At 44.3% G+C, this 15,531-nt stretch overlaps 1 long non-coding RNA gene across 1 annotated transcript; it reads right to left on the reverse strand.

Moving 5' to 3' along the window:
• Positions 1-969: 969 nt before the first annotated feature.
• Positions 970-15,169, reverse strand: LOC146173769 (uncharacterized). Its single transcript, XR_014702256.1, has 3 exons — positions 14,935-15,169; positions 14,802-14,852; positions 970-1,224 (listed from the first exon to the last, which is right to left on the reverse strand). It is a non-coding gene; the product is annotated as an uncharacterized LOC146173769 (long non-coding RNA).
• Positions 15,170-15,531: the final 362 nt, after the last annotated feature.

Raw genomic sequence — 15,531 nt, forward strand, 5'->3', positions numbered from 1 at the left:
TGTAAAGGGTGTGATGGCTGCCATCCTTTTCTTGCACAGACAGATATTTTTGATGCTCATCTGGCACAAATTAACCAGGAAATCATTAAGGCCAGGCATATGTTATGCGATTAGGAGCAGAATATGTTAGTAACACGTCAATCGCTTTAAGACATAATGAGGTTGGGTTCCCCTATCGTGGCATGTGTACTGGGTCGTCACGAGTTGATATTTGTTTGTGTGTAGTTTAGTTCGGCTTTGTTTTTGCTTTTATTTTCTGGATTATTCAATAGACTTCAGTTGGGAGCCAGCACCCGTCCTGTTTGCTTCTTGCTCTTCGTTCTCCTCTTTAGCAATGTTTATTCTTCACGTCTTTTTATCTTTTGATCTTTAGAGCCAACATAAACACTCGGATAGCTGCTCTATTAGTGAGGATGCAGCTACATCAAGAGCTTTGTTTTGACGAAATAGAAAGTAAAATTACAACAGAGTATGTTTAATGCCGTTCGAAAATTATTCAGCTGGGTCACACTCATTAGAGGCTTTTTAGATAAAGAACACCCAGCTTCGTGGGGTGTATATTAAACAGCAAAAGAGAAATATACGAAAGGCAAACCTCCAACCTTTGTAGACCTTGGTACCAACGCTATTCTATACTTGTCATGCTGCGTTGAGCTACGAAAGAAGATTAATTACTGTTTCAGATGTTCTAATAAGTTAGAAAAGGCTCCCGATGTAGGTAATCTGAGCACCTTAAGATTAATTGACAAAATGCATGCTTTAGTGCACAGAAAATTGAATATTGGTGAGACATCACGTTTGGAAACACCTAATTTAATTCTTCTTTTTCTTGAAGCGCTTCCGCATTTGCGTATCAAGACGGGATTGAGCTTTCCCGATAACTAGCTGTCGATTCTAGACTTTTGAGATGTCAATATTCATGTGATCTTCAAAAAATAATTGCACTCTAGAATTCAGAACTGACGGGCCATAGACAAAAGCTTGCTAGCAGCAGTAAAAATCATAGCTCTATATAGGCCGTAATAGACACCTACCATGAAATAGTATTTTTAGAATTGAGGTTCATTAGCGAGTACAGAGAGAAGAAGAGCAGAATACTTACTTCTTTGACTGCCTCATACAAAAACTTCAATCGATATATACCCTTTGTTATAACCTTTCTAAATGTTTGGTCGTACTCAAATTTCAAGTAAAGGTGGGGTTTTGTTTTCGGTGTGAGTTCTCCTGCGATTCAGTGGTACAAGAATTGAAATTAGAGAAACGTTTGTTTGGCTGATAATTGGTTAGCTTTAATGTGAGTAAATAAAGTTGCAACTAATAAATTTTGTGACTTTTACAAATATACAATGATCCATACACACATTAAAAGGACAGGCAGCACACATAGCTTAATAACCTGCGCAGAGTGTCTCACCGCTGCGATGGCCCAAGCGTAATTCCATTCTCTCAACTGTAGATTTCCGCAAATTCTCTCTCCTCGCTGGTTGTCTTTAAGCTAGATAAACAATGATTGTTACCTAGAGGTGTGTCTGAAAGCATGGTAAAGCTAACATATGCTCATTGAAGGCTGGAAATTATTTCAACAAAGGTAATTTTATGGTGTAATAATTATAGTACCGTCACCTGCTGGCTTTGTTCGCGGCTAGTCCAGCGGCTATTAAGAATCAACAACATATAAAATGCTGCCTACAGGGAAAATGTCCCTAGAAAGATGTTAGTAATTTGATTTATTTTTGTCAATTGTAACAAAATCTTAAAAAATTGCATTCAACTTATTCTAACAGACATTTGGAGTGCCGAGATAAGCAACATTAATCATTGTGCCACAGAATCGACGGGAGTGGCTGGCAATAAATGCACTCTTATTCGTTCAGACAATATTTCCACTATTTGTCGCCAGATGCCGCTGCTCAGAGGTGCGTTACGTTGAGAGAATGAATTCATACATGGTCTACAGGACCTATGTTTCTGGAGCTAGATCACGGTTCTAATACCTTTACTGCTGCTAATCTTCACCTGATAACAAGACGTAATCAATTGGGAAACACTAAATTACTGTTTGCAATTTATTGCACTAGACTACCAATTAGCCATCACCTGCGACGTTCCCTCAGCCTGCTTCTCTATCGCCATTGCAGCTGGCTGCATTCACTGAGCCTATACAGCCATCGTTATTATATCCTTGGAACAAGCACGCGTGTTCGCCCTCGACCTTTGGGGTGGTTTCGAATGGATTACCCACAAGTGCTGGTAATTCTGGCTGCGTTCGAATTAATACACTCAGCTGTCCATGCAAGTCTGCACACCATCCCGCGCAGCTGCTACTTGCGTCGAGCTTCCTACAAATATTGGCCATGTCCTATGACGACTTGATCTTGTAACGGGCTGCTTTCCTTCTAAATGAATAATAGCAAAGGTTCTCTCGAGATGGCACACCACTTCAACCGACTCGTTAAGTTTAGCGCAAGAAATGCAGATCGGTGCTTAGTGTCTTCGATAATTGTTTTTAAGTTTTCGACACAGAAGCCATTTTGCGGCAATTTAAATACCTACGTTTAGGTGTGGGTTGCTATCTTCCGAAAGATTATCGGCGGCAAAGCACCATCTAACCAGAACACAATTTGGTGGCCCTATTATACTAACATCTAGGACACATGTTATATTAAAGCCGCAGCAATGGAAGGAATGAACGCGGAAGTGAGCAGGGCTATTACTACATTTGACAAACTTCATTACATGTGACAAAAGAAGGGAGGTGCATTAGCCGATTCTAGACTGCTCTTTACTGCTGTCCCAACGTGCGCTTACGCTGCCGCCCGAGTCCCAAGCTTCCGCGCCTATTCTTGCTTTTCTCTGTCTCAGGCGTCATGTGTCAATCTCAATACACTCCGGGTCGCGTATTGCCAAACCATATCCCGTAGGAGCACTCGCGCAGACGACGCTCTGGCGCATGATTCCAATCTTTCAACGGTAGGGTCCTTTTGGTTGTGTCTCCTGGCCAGAAATAGCTTACATATTGTGAAAATGAATAAGAATGCATTTAAAAGCAGCCATTCGTGTCGCTTCTGTGGCGCGTGGGAGAAAGACAAGACCGTGTTCTAATTTGTCGCGCAGAAACAGAAGCAGGCTGAGCAGAAGAAGAAAGTGCCTGCTCCCTGCGCCCACACTTTCTCTCTCTGGTGGTTCGCTCTGTTGGCTCACTACGGCCTGGTGCACTGCCTGTCTGGACGTCTTCTGGATTGAAATGTGGTGAGGCCGTTCCACTAATGAAGGATGTGGCCAGGTTTCCCCTTTTGGTTTAGGGTTCCTGTCTAGCACAGGTCCAGTAAACTGATTCGCTCGTTTGCCGCCTGATAAAATACCGCTTAAATGTTTTCCTGGCAATGGTATCAAGCATATCCTTGTGGCACTGGTTCCGGTAGGAGATGGCGTAATTAAAGCGTAATTAAAGATCACTTGAAACCTGCAATCAGGGGATATCTGCAGATTTTGGAGGCGCGAGCATCTTGGAGAAGAGTAGCATTACGCAAATATGGTTACTTGGATTACGTTACATAATTACTGCATTGTACTTTTTTTGCCTCAATGCCAGTAAAGGCATTTATTCCAGAGTGGCTTGCATGCATGAAAGAAATAATCCGCAGGGTTATTCCAGCTCTAGGCCAGCGAAGATTCTTGATCTTCAAGAGGCGGATGTGTTAATTCCTTCAGTTTACCACTGTACAGGAGAGGCTGAGAAATCACAAGTACCAACAGAGACAGTCATTGTAACATTTGCAGGGTCTTCTAGCCCATATGAAATTAAAGCTTGGCCAATAATATACCGTGTTGATTCTATGCATCCTCGTCCATTGCAATGTAAAATTGCTTGCTCGCGTTTTGGGTACAGTGACAAAGCTTGCAAGTCGGCAACACGCTGCCGCGTTTGCAGCCGTGATCATGCATCGGATCTGAGCACTTCTGAGACTACTAACTGCTGCCTTTGCCAATTCAGTCATACAGCTGATGATTCCATTTGTCCAAAGAGAGCCGACGAGCAGACTGTCTTAGACATGATTCAGCGCGAGAGCTGCTCGCGCGCAGATGATTATGGCCTAATAGCAAAACGACGGAATGCATACGCTAATACTTTCGGCACATCAACTCCCGATGTTGAGGGAGGTATAACAATGTCGATTGTGTCTGCAGTAGTGCAGGTTGTTGCCGGGGTACTTAATCGCTTGAATAATACTTTCAGCGATGCTTTGCTACAAATAATTTCCACACAAGCTGCTTCCTTGACTATAGCTACTTTAACCCCGTCTACCTTCCCTGCTACTTGCACAGCAATAAATAATATTCAACCTAACACCTCTTCTTCTTCTTCGTCTATAGATGTAAACGGTATTCATCCAACCTAGATTTCTGACGCATGTCTTTCTGACGTTTTAATGGCCTGCCTATTTCAGAAGGGTCGTTCTTCCTCCTCTGCTAATAAATTGGATCCTTCGCACGTCAAATCTAAGAAAGCTTCACAAGGAATTACGAAGAAATAGGATGTGTTTAAAGAGGCTCTTGCTGCTTCACCTTTAAAGCAATAATCATGGACGGAACTTCTGTACTTATTTGCACATATTTGCTTGAATGAGGGAATGCTAGAGGCATAGATCATTCTCTTGCACAAAAGGTATGGTAAATTCCAACATTTACTCCCACTCAAAAAGTATTCCAGAAGGCTCAATCCTCTCACCGTAAATGTGTATTATACTAATACGCGATATTCCTATCACCCGGCCATCAACGTTTATGCGTATACAGATGATATTGCTTTTTTCGCTTCGGCCACAAATCTTCACAGCCTATATTGTTTGTTCTAAGGTAATCTAAATTCTCTGGAAATCTGGCTGGACAGCATAAGGTTAGCTTTAAAACTCGACAAACGTGCCGTCGTCGTATTGCATTTTTTTGATATCATTCAATCCTAATCCCGCAGGTTGGATCTATTAAATATTTGAGTAGAATAGACGACGCGCAGTAAGGCTGGAGGCCCCAAATTAGAAGTATTGTGCTAAAAGGTGCTGAAAGTGTCCTTAGCCCTATGGTGAGAATCAGCAACCAAAAATATGGTATGCGTCGGCACACTCTCTTCTTGCTTTTTAATACCTACATATGTCCAATACCTGAATTCGTCTGCGTTCCCTTTCCTGGATGCAAGAGGTACTAACTTGAACCCCCGTCTTTTTTGAACGACACTTAGGGCCTTTATTAGGTCTGCCCAAATTGGTGTCTAATGCTCTACCGTACTTGAAAGCTCGGATACCTAATCTAAATTTGCGGTTTCAGCCTCTCACTTTGCGAACGTTTTTAAGCTCTTTGGAGCTTGTCCCTGAATTGGATAATCCCATTTTTACTTCGAGCCCATCATGATTTTTTGATGATACTTGGCCTAGGTATAAGCTACCTCAGCATGTGTTTACGAATACTGTGCTGTCGCAACTTTCCGTCAATAAATTCCTTGGTGGAAGGTAATTACCGGTGACCTGGTACTGCAATCTCGTGTAAGACACCATCCCAGAGAATGGTAAGAACGTATGTGCCATTGTATAAGATGACCTTATAGAGGAATATCAGAACGTTCCGAGCCCTATTGCTATTTTTACAGATGCTTCCCAGCAAAATGAAAAAGCAGCTATTGGCGTATCCTCCCGGGCTCTTGACTGTAAATGTTCGTTTCGTCTCCCTGACAATAAGCCTATATTTGTTGCTCAGTTTCTGGTCATTGAGCTGGCATTATAAAAAATTAATATTTTAAGGTTATTTTACTTTGTGACAGTCTATCCGTGTTGGCAGCGCTCGAATATTTGAAGGATACTCTGATTTGCCGTTCCCTTTATTTCATTATTCTTCTTCATAATTCAGAAGTGCGTTTTCACTGGATCCTTGGCCATTGTGGCAGTATATCTAATGAGAAGGCAGATCATTAGCGAAGTCCACCCTTGACGGACCTTTTGTTTTGTACATACCTAATACCGTCTATCAACTTTAGCATGATTGCAAACTTTGAACGTTTCGATTACCTGAGCCACGAGCCACTCTTTTCTAAAGCGGATTATCAACACCTGATATCGCTTAGGCATGAGCGCATTTGTAGTTCAAGGCAATGTGCGGTCTCAGCGACTCTTTTGCGCCGCGGAATACTCATTTTAAATCTGTATTTATGTAGTTGGTGTCAAACCGGTTCTAACCTATGTGAGTCTTTGGAGAAATTGAATTCACAGATAATTCTTTCCTCTTCTGCTGGAGCTTCGTAAAATTTACTTAGCGGCTCCCCTTCCTGGATTAGGGCTTTCTCTAAACATTCCGTTTTGCCTCTACTTGGTGAAAAGCATGATTGGATATGCTTTGAAAAGAGCGTGTGATTCTGTTCATGATTACATAACTTCACCAGGATGATTCGTATGCCTAGTGAGATTTGATTGCTTTTTCTTTTCAATTTTATTTTTTTCAAAATCAAGTTAAACACCCATATTTATCTTACTCCACTCCTTGGTCGTATATATTTAGTACATGCAATTTACCCTGGCCAATCCCCTGCCTGGGTATCTGCCATTTTGACTGAGGACATCGTCATCATCATCGGTCTAGTTTTTCATGTTGTCCCCCCAAAAGTACAAAAAGGCCCTTGGCCGAGGTACTCTTACGGCGTCTGCAGACATTAACACTTCCCGTACCTTCCTTCCCCGTCTGCATGTGAAGGCACGTGCAACAGCAAGTGGGCTCTAGGTTAAAAAAAAAAAACTCAAACCAATTGGAACTTCCCGCACAAAACCGCTGAAGGTCCCACATAGGCCGTAATGAGGCTAGAAGGGGGTCGTGCATGCATGATACCAAAATCTCTCCTGTGGGGAATTTGAAGGCGCGTGCAATAAGCAACTGGGCTATATAAGTTCAAAAACAACACCAAGTCCACACAAAACCGCTATAGGTCCCACATCGGCCGTATTGAGGCTGGAAGGCGGGCATGCCCGCATAATACCACAATCGGTCCCTTGCGGGGAATTTGAAAGCACCTGCAACACCTTGTGGGCTAGGTTAAAAATACACCCAGCCCAATTAGGGCTGCCAACACAAAACCGCTCTAGGTCCCACATTTGCCTCGGTGGGGACAGAAAATAGACCTTCCGTATGTTCGCCACATTTGTTAAGAATGATTGCTGACGCAACGTAAATGTGGGCTCTTGTCGCAAAAAATAGCGTTAGCCCAAATGGAGCTGCCACATTAATGCCGCTATGGGTCCTAGATTGGCCGTAGGGGGGCTGAGCACACCGGCGTTTCCGCACACTAGTGTGCAAGCATTATTTCCATACCTTATTTGCATTAGACGATGCCCTAAATTACTATTATAGATAATTTGTATAACAGATGTTAACATTTTTAGCCGGTTAGAAATACTGCATGGCTTTAGTTCTCGCGCTCATGCCAATAGCGCTAAAAATACTAAAACATACTGATTACCAACTGTTGCTCCTTATGTGGTTGCTTTGGACAGCCTGCAACTCTAAGCAAAATAATGCTTTTCAGAACACACATCTCTAGAGGCTGAACCAGATGGGCATGAAGTCATTAGGCTATAATATTGTTATTAATTATTGCGAGCTTTATTATTGTGGCTGTTTTGAAGGGGCAGACCTGTATGAAAAATTGCTTATGTCCGTAAATATTCATTGGGAGAATTTGGACTGGGGCGTCCCATGAATTACCTGCATCGGACTCCTGTGAAAATATTGTGGGCAAGCCCAATTGCAGCTTGCGCTAAAGAACCTGAATCGGTGATATGTCATTATTTGAGGGTCTGACAGACTAGGGCTTCCTATCAACCATCTGCGTCAAATGCCTATGAGACTAATGTGGGCAAGCCTAAGTGCTGCTTGTGCTATAAAACCCGCAGTGGTGTTAAGTCAGGAAATGAATTTATAAATTTGAAGGATTAAATAAAGGTGGATACAAATTGCTAGAAAACACAACAAAAAGAATCGAATGCATCGATGGCTAGTGGTTGTATTTTCTGCTTCTTTCTTGTCAATTATTTGCATTTTGGTAAAATATTCTGTATGCCTCTTTCCTTTTGTGTGAGCGTGTGCTGGCTGCCTTTGTTGTTTGTTATAACAAAGCCATGATCTACACTTACTATGTCAGCTGATATGCACTAGAATTCTTTCATGGTGTCATTTTCGAAAAATATTTTCAGATTTGTGATCGGTAATTATGAATGCTTTTTTTAGGGTATATCGCTACAATGAATACTTTCTCGACTTAAGCGTTGGAGGCAAAAAGCAGCAGTGCAACTTGTTCATATAGAAGCTAGCAGTTGCGGTATCCCTTCAATAATATAGCTAAATAATATGTTAATGTAAAAAATAGTGCCGGGGAGGACAGGGACGAGTGCGTTCTTTGTCGTCCCTGTCCTAACCCTGCCCTTTTTTTGTTTTTGACATGCGTTACCAACAAGCCAAAAATGAAACTTTGTTACATCTGTGAACCTCGGAAGTTTGGTTTTTAGCACACAATGAGGAGCAGTGTATGGAGCTCAATAGAAGAAAAAAAATATAGTCTGTACACGACTTCCTCGGAACAACACATGCGAATTGTGGTGCAGAAAAATATCATGTGTTATATTCACCAAAACGTAGACACAACTAGATGGTTTGGAATGACTTGTAATCCTCTTGACCCTAAATTTCACAACCTAGCGCTCACTAGCAGAAACCAGCATTTCTAAGATGGCAGTAAACCCTGATATACAGGTGAGAAGAATAAACTGCCCACATTTGAGAAGACAAGTAATCAACACTGTACATAAGCGATACCAAGTGCGCACAAGGTGGAAAGCTGCGGAGTCGTCACAAAAGACAGAAGAACCATTACGTGGACGTATCCTATTTCCCGGTGTCAGCAACAGTCGCAGAATCGGGTGTTGATGCTATTTTGGTGAACAATTTTAGGCATGATGTTTCTAACACAACTAGTTTTATTTATCGGCGGTTATTCCCAATGTTAGCTACCAAGTGGTCGTTCTCAAAGCTATGCATTAGCGAAAGATCGTTTTATTGAAACAAAAAAACTGTGAGCTTGTAATGAAATTGCAAGAAGACCTAATTACCTAGGGTGTCTCGTTTTGGAAAAAAAAATATTCGAATGATGCCAGCTCATGTGGAAGTTTAGATGGCGGCAACGTTACTCCCACATGTGATAAGGCGAACACAAAATTAATGGGACCTCTAGACCAGTCTGTTGAAAAGATTATTGCCTCGCTCTCTCTATGATTCTACGATTCTTCAATAACATTGCCGGCAAAACCCTGTGTCTATGTCTAGGAGATGTAATTGCGAGTTCTGTCACTATTGGCTACTTGCCTGCTGCGCTGGAAATCAGAATGCATACAGTGTTTGGAGAGCTTAATTAGACAAATTACGCGTAAAGCGCACACGTGATCGAACGAATAAAAATACATTTGGCACAATCAATTCGAGTAATGTTTCATCACAGATTTCTGTTAGTAGCGACGCGGTTTCGATTCTTTTCCGGAGAGCAATGAAGATGGGAGAAACAAACTAGAATAATATGAAACAAAAAGTCTCAACCACCAAAAAAGTCATGCCAGCATTCGAAAGATGCTAACCAGATTCGCGCTGGTCGCGGCGGAGAAAAATATGTCAAAAATTGGATTCAACATGCCATGCATAACATTATCTTACCATAAGTTCCAATAATAAAGAAGCACAGGATGTAAGTGAAAATACACATTTTAAATCTTCTTGAAAACTTGGCTTCTCATGGCTTTATATATTATCTCGAGAACTCAAATGATATTGTCATCGAACGACTATGTTGCGACATTCTACAGAAAGCAGTTTTTTTTTAGCTAAACAGCGACGAACTCATTTTGCGAAACTGTCTGATCTGTGCGTTTCGTTCAGCGAGAATGTTTTAGGTGCTTGTATGTCTGAAACGGCACGTGTGCTTGTACGTATGCCAGAAAGGTCATACGTATTGGTAGCTTCCACCATACCCTATATCAATTATACCAAGATAGATTCCTGCGCGCAACAAATGTTCAAAAATGCATTCTGAATTTGTGATAAATTCTGACCGTATTGCAAAGCAATAACTATGCTTAGCTGGCGTACTTTGCTTAAATGAGCTCGCTCTGATTGTTTGCTGACGTAACTCTCAAAAACAGAGATTATGTGAAAATTTTAACACTGAAATTAACAATTGTCCCAGCAAAATGATGCAAGCCATTCGGATAAACGCGTAGAAAGTATTGAAATCTGACACTGAAATCTGACAGCCTGACCGAGAAGACATTCACAGGTTTTCGGGCGTGTTGTATGGTTCCCAGACTTCAGCATATGTTTATAAGCATCTGACGTTTTCTGTTCAGCATTGTTTTACCTTGTTATTATAAAGCCATTCAAGCTACATTGAACCTAAGGCTCTCAAACTTGATTTCTACTCTCATACCTGTCTGCAGTTAAAGTTATGCTACAGTAACATTTTTAGCAATCAAGAATAAAAATTTTGCGGTTTGTTGGGCATCTTGCTCACCGCGAACTCTACTATGCATAGCTGAGGGTAGTACATCTTGATATTCGAAAACGGCTTCCTATCATACTAGAATAAAGAAACCATATGGCTCCGAAGAACAAGAAGGTTACTTTGTCTAGCCTTATTATATTGGGGTAAGCACAGCGGGAACATCATGCTACAAGGTCGGATAGAAAATCACTGTCGGAGGCTTAGAACATGGACAAGCAGACATTACAAATTTTTCGAACTGTTGAGGGATCCCTGCTCAAACGGTAGATATCAATACGTGGCAAGAAGGTTAGCCCAGGTAACACAACAGAGACAACAGCGCATGCCTTGCGTGAATGTTCCAGCAAGCGCCAACCTTCTTCTTAGAACCAACCACCGTTGCTACAGCTTCGTTGTCTCTCTTCCTGTTATTGAACGTTGTCTTCTTTAATGGATGTTCAGGGACGTAAGCATAAATGTAACATTACCCTCTTCGAAAAACACATTCCAGTGCTTACTGCGTCGACAAAGTACAGCAGGAGCAGTACGGCTTCATTCGGGGACATGAACCGTATCGGTACGTGGCTATCGGTCTGTTGTGGCGGATGCACAGGGACGATCTCCTATGTCATGGAAGTGACGCGTAAAACACGATAGGGGCCTTCATAGAGCGGCAAGAGCTTCTCACACAGCCCAACTCGTTAAGCGGGAGTCCAGAGCAAGACGAGAGATGTGGGAGAGCAGTGAACATCTCAATGACGGGAAACCTGGCGGCGTTTTGGAAGCCAGTCGGCTGCGAACAATAACACGGGAGGCTTCAGCTCGAGATATGATGACACGAACATAGGAAGTAGGATTAGCGGTGCGAGGCAATATGCTGTCAAACGGAACTGAAGAGTGGCGTCCGAATATAAGAGCGATTAGTCCGTTTTATCGTGACGGGAGTAATTGTACGCAAATGTTAGAAACGGCAAACTAATATCGCAGTAACGGCGAACATCCTATACATACAATGACAGCATGTACGTTAGCGTGTGGTTGAAGAGTTCGGTGAGGCTGTTCCTTTGTGGATTATAAGCGGTAGTGAAAGGGTGCCTAACGGTGCAGTTCCGGATAATTTTGTCGGCACTTGAGCAAGAAAAGAACGGCCAAGGTCAGTGAGCAGGTGGTATGGAGCACTTAAGGAGCAGGATAAAGTCGTTGAAAAGCCACGCAGCCACATCTGTTGCACAGCTGGTGGGCATCGCTCGGCTGACATCGTAGCGCCTAGTATTATCCGTGCTCCCCAATTCATTTATTCTCAGAAGCATACATGGGGAAACGGCAAGAAGAGGTCGAGACCAACTCGGGAAAATGGATCTATTATGATGTCAACCGTCTGCAGGGATCCAGCATGCACTACCGAGGGCTTCTTTCATGGCTGACATCGGTCACAAGAAGCAATGTAACGAAAAACAGAGCGGTATAGGTCTGGCCAAAACAAGCGCCGGCGGACGCTACCGTACGTACGAGATACACAGATAATCAGCAGTGAGCGTGTCGTGCAGCTGCTGAAGAACGATGGCACGAAGGTGCTTAGGGACTACGACCAGAGGCTCGTCGTCATCAGGTCGGATATACCGCCGGGTATAAGGTGCCGTTTTGGAGCATAAGGAAAGCACAGGTAGCGTCAGGGTGATCAGTGCTGAGGCATTTGATAATGTAAAACGTATGATCTGAGGCCTGCTCATAGCGAATGTTTAAAATGCAAGAGATGGACAACACATAGGTGTCATCATCTCACTCATTTTTAGGCGGCGGATTCACCGGGATGCGGAACAGGCAATCGGCGTCATTGTGCAGCAAGCTGGATTTGTGGATGACAGAAAAATATATTCCGGAATACACAGGGCCCAACGAACCGGGCTACAGTTGGGGTCCTTCAGCGTAGAAAGCCAACATAAGGCTTGGCGGACGGTGATGACGGATAACGGGCGGGCGAACAAGTGTGAAGAACATGTGATAATTTGATAAAAGACAAAGAAAGAAAACCACGTTTGAAGAAAGAAGAGGAAAACGTGGAGATTGGCTCGAGGAGCGCGAGGCACGAGCAGGGGAGAACAGACGAGCAGCAGAGTCGGTCGGTTGTCCAAGGAGCTTAGAGCGGTGCGTCTTCTGCCAGGCCTGACCCGGGGATCCAGACCTGGGGCCTGCCGGCCGTATCCTGTCCTGTTCTCCTGTTGTCCACAAAGCTCGAAACGGTGGTCGGGCCCGGGAGTGCCACAGCGCCAGCTCTTCACTGGCACGAGCGTTCGGCGCCGTGCTGAGCCCAGGCACGTGGGGAGGCCATGACGCATCGGCCGTGGAAAGGCAACCCGAGGCCTTTTGCCTCTTCTGGGCCCCGTCCGGTGGCCTAGCCTTCCGCTGGGCTTACCGAGGCCTTGTTGCACCGAACCTGCAAAACTCTGACCACCCGGAGCGTCTGCACCGGCTTCTCCACCCAACGAACTGGTGACTGTAGACAATTTAGTGTTTAGTCTTCGACCTACTTGTTTGTCCTACTCTTGTCCCGTCCATATGTATACATAAAAATTATTCGTCGTTAGATTGGTCGGTCTGGTAGTCTATTTAGATTGCTGTCTCTGAATAAGCCACAGAACAAGGTGGCCGGAAGATTTAAAGAAAAGAACCTCACAACAAGTAAGGGCGGAACTTGTAATGGCCCACACGAGGGCTAAACACTCGCGTTCTATGGTCGCTACAGAAAGCTACATCTACAAAGAGAAAGCGACTGGCATAAGCAATGAAGATATTGCGATACATCTGCTGTTGGTAGAGAATGGCACCAAAGCAGTGACCACTAGCGTCGTTGCGCACCTCCGAGGTCGGGCGGAGTGGTGAAGGCTGCAATGAGCGCAGAAAAGGCTTGAGATCGTTCTTGGCACCAAATAAATGAAAAGTCGTTCTTGAAAAGAATGGTGAGTGAACAAGCCGTCTGCGCAAAGTTGCAGACAAACCGCCAAAATTAGGAGCAGATGCGGAGAAAACTGCGGACATGTAGAAACGTGTAGTGATGTGTAGAAAATGCACTTACAGCACGAATTTTTTCGTGGTTTCGATGAAGGCGTTGACGAAGTGTCCGAGCACTTGAGTTCACGTCGGCCAAAGCTACACTTCTTCGAGTTCAGCTGAATGCCAGCACTTTGGAAGACTCCAAGAATTGCATCAAGGCGATGAGGATAGCTCTCGAAGGTCGAAGAAAATACAATGACGTCATTTAATTAGCATAATGACGTAATCCATTTGAAGTCGTCTAGAAGAGAGCCCATCATGCGCTCGAATGTTGTGGGCGTATTACACAGGGCAAAAGGCATCTTGAATTGATGCAGACCATCGGGAGTGACGAAGGTGTCTTTTCTCAATCCCGTTCATCGACTGCGATCTGTCAGTAACCAGAGTGAAGATCAATCGATGAGAAATAGGAGGCACCGTGCAAGGAGTCGATGACAACATCTATCCTGGCAGTTGATAACCGTCCGTCTGTAATTTTATTGAGGTGTCGGTAATGAACACATAATGTCAAGGTATTCTCCTTCTTTTTAACAAGCACGGCAGGTTACGCAAGGTGCTGCTCAAGGCTCTATACGTTTCTTGACAACATCTTGTTTACTTGATCTTGTATGATGCGACGTTCAGAAATAGCGACTCGGTAAGGTCGGCTGTGAATGGGACGGGCGTCTCCGGTATCAATGCGATTTGTAATGAGGGTTGTTTGAACCAACGACTGGCATCAAAATACAAAATATTACTGCAAGAATTCAGAAGGATCGTAAGTGTTTTATTATGATCAGGACGCAATTCACCAGCAACCGTTCCTGATATGCAGACCTCCGGAGGTGCGTATGGTGCAGGTCATGTCGGATCTTCAGCAACATGATACGGTTTAAGACCAGACATATACATGTTCGGCAGTAGGGTTGGTTCGGCGAAAGAATTGCCCCCTAAATGAAGTTGTGCAAAAAACCTGAAGTTCAGCACTGGAATATCAGTGCGGGAATTCACAACGTGCATACTATTTTGAGGAACAAGGAATCTGCGCTGCAGATCTACGTCGGTTATGGGACAATAAACGTAGTCGTCATTAGGAACGCAGGGAGATGGGGAGGAGCTGCGACGAAGCACCGCGGAACAGGATCGACGAGCTATGGAGATGAAGATTGTTTAGAGGGACGGGCATTGGGGACGACTTCAGTGCGAATCTCACCTGGTTGAGGAAGAAAATGTCCGGTTCCATCAATGGCGCTGCGGGGCTCCTCTGGGTGGACCGGGAAGCGGCGAGGTTTATAGAAGAACCCACTGTCAGTGTTGTTAGGAGCGAAGGGTGGGGAAATACCTACCTCTACTGCAATAACGCGAAATTTAACCGGTCCGAGAGAAAATGAAGCAAGTTGGCTGGACCTCTGAGGCGCGCCAGTCGTTTCTGCTGCTCGCTTGCCCTTTCGGTATTCATTCTTTCTCTCCTGGATGGCCAATTGCGAGGCGAAAACTACTGTGTCCGAGTAATTAAGCCTCTCATGTCGATACCACCACTTAGCATCAGCCCGACTCTCCTTCTTTCTGCAAAGCGACTGTCCTGGGGCCGCAAGTGTCTCGCCTCCGTTTGTACATACAGTTGCGCATGCTTAGTTATGCGTTTAGCTAGCACGTGGCGACCGCGTGACGTAAAGCGTGGCTCCTAGTGCGGCGTGAGTGTGCAGTCCCCGCTGCGCAGTTCCGCTAGCTGCTCCTCTTTGGTTTCCGCGCACGCGTATAACCGCGTGGCGCCGGCGCGCGCAGCAGCGGTGGCCGCAACCGGCAGCGAAGGTCACGCATCTCGCACCTGCTCCGCTGCGCATTCCGCACATTTCAGAGCGGTTCCACAGTGACATGCTCGACTGGTGACCTAGTGGAGCTCATGATAGAAAAAGATGCAGTTAAAGTTTTCTTTGGCCCAG

The sequence above is a fragment of the Amblyomma maculatum genome, chromosome 11 (genome assembly GCF_055883805.1).
Source record: "Amblyomma maculatum isolate TAMU_Amacu chromosome 11, ASM5588380v1, whole genome shotgun sequence".
Classification (NCBI taxonomy): Eukaryota; Metazoa; Arthropoda; class Arachnida; order Ixodida; family Ixodidae; genus Amblyomma; species Amblyomma maculatum.